General features: G+C 39.7%; 1 non-coding gene across 1 annotated transcript; it reads left to right on the forward strand.

Moving 5' to 3' along the window:
• The first annotated feature begins 989 nt into the window (after positions 1-989).
• Positions 990-1096, forward strand: LOC131179687 (small nucleolar RNA R71). The gene has a single exon (XR_009148574.1). It is a non-coding gene; the product is annotated as a small nucleolar RNA R71 (small nucleolar RNA).
• The last annotated feature ends 201 nt before the right edge of the window (positions 1097-1297 follow it).

The raw sequence follows: 1297 nt of genomic DNA on the forward strand, positions 1-1297 counted from the left end.
GTTTGATCGCATCAAGTAAAGGTATATAAACCTCTACCTTCCTGAAAGTCTCCAAAATTTCTTTCTCTTGTTCTTCTTTCTTAGTCTTGGCCAACCTGCAGGGGAATGGAGAAAGAATAGAATTATTAACCTTATTCAATTTAGGTTCAGTTTTTACCTCAACTTCAAGAACTTCAGACTCTTTTGCTCCTTGCTTCTTCCTTTTCATTGACTCATGTGGAATCTGATTATCAACTTCTTTCTCACTCCGCAACACTATAGCACTCACATTTTCTCTGGGATTCATGACTGTTTGTGATGGAAGCTTTCCAGAATCTTGAGCTTCAAGCTTACTCACAGATGAAGCTAACTGACCAATCTGCCTCTCTATGTTTTGAATGCTATTTCTGGTTTCCTGTTGAAACTGTTGTGTATTGCTAGCCAAAGCCTTAACAATTTCATCAAGTGACATACCTTGATTTGAGGGAGGCGAAGGTGGTTGATTCACTTGTGGTCTTTGCTGCTGGTATTGATTTTGCACCGGTTGATTCCCATAACTCAGATTAGGATGATCTCGCCATCCTGGATTATAAGTATTAGAAAAGAGATCATACCTGCATTGTGGCTATCCATAATTTCCTACTGCATTAGCATGTTGCATTGATTCATCCTCTTGTAATGCAAGACACATGTCAGTAGGATGACCCGAACCCGAACAAATTCCACATACCTTAACTGTTTGCATGTTCCCTACAGCCAATTGCCTCACCAAAGAAGTTAAATCAGAAATCTATTTTTCAAGGTTAGATTTACTTACCTCATTAACCTTTTTAGGTGTGTGATCCATTCTCATTCCAAACTGCTGAGAGTTTGCTGCTATGTTAGCAATCAGCCTCCTTGCCTCTTTTGGTGTCTTGTCAACCAAAGCTCCTCCACTAGCAGCATCTATCATACTGCAGTCCATTGGTAGAAGTCCCTCATAGAAATACTGAATCAAAAGCTGCTCACTTATTTGATGATGGGGACAGCTTGCACACAGCTTCTTAAATTGCTCCCAATACTCATACAAACTCTCTCCATTGTATTGCCGGATGCCACAAATCTATTTTCTTATGTTGGCAGTACAAGAAGCAGGAAAATACTTCTCCAAAAAATATCCATTTCATTTCATTCCATGAGTTGATAGATCCAGTAGGAAGGTAATACAACCAATCCTTAACTGTGCCTTCCAGTGGGAAAGGGAAAGCCCAAAGCTTGATCTGGTCCTCTAAAACTCCTAGAGGTTTCATACTGGAACACACAACATGAAATTCCTTTA

This window comes from Hevea brasiliensis, chromosome 4, assembly GCF_030052815.1.
Source record: "Hevea brasiliensis isolate MT/VB/25A 57/8 chromosome 4, ASM3005281v1, whole genome shotgun sequence".
NCBI lineage: Eukaryota > Viridiplantae > Streptophyta > Magnoliopsida > Malpighiales > Euphorbiaceae > Hevea > Hevea brasiliensis.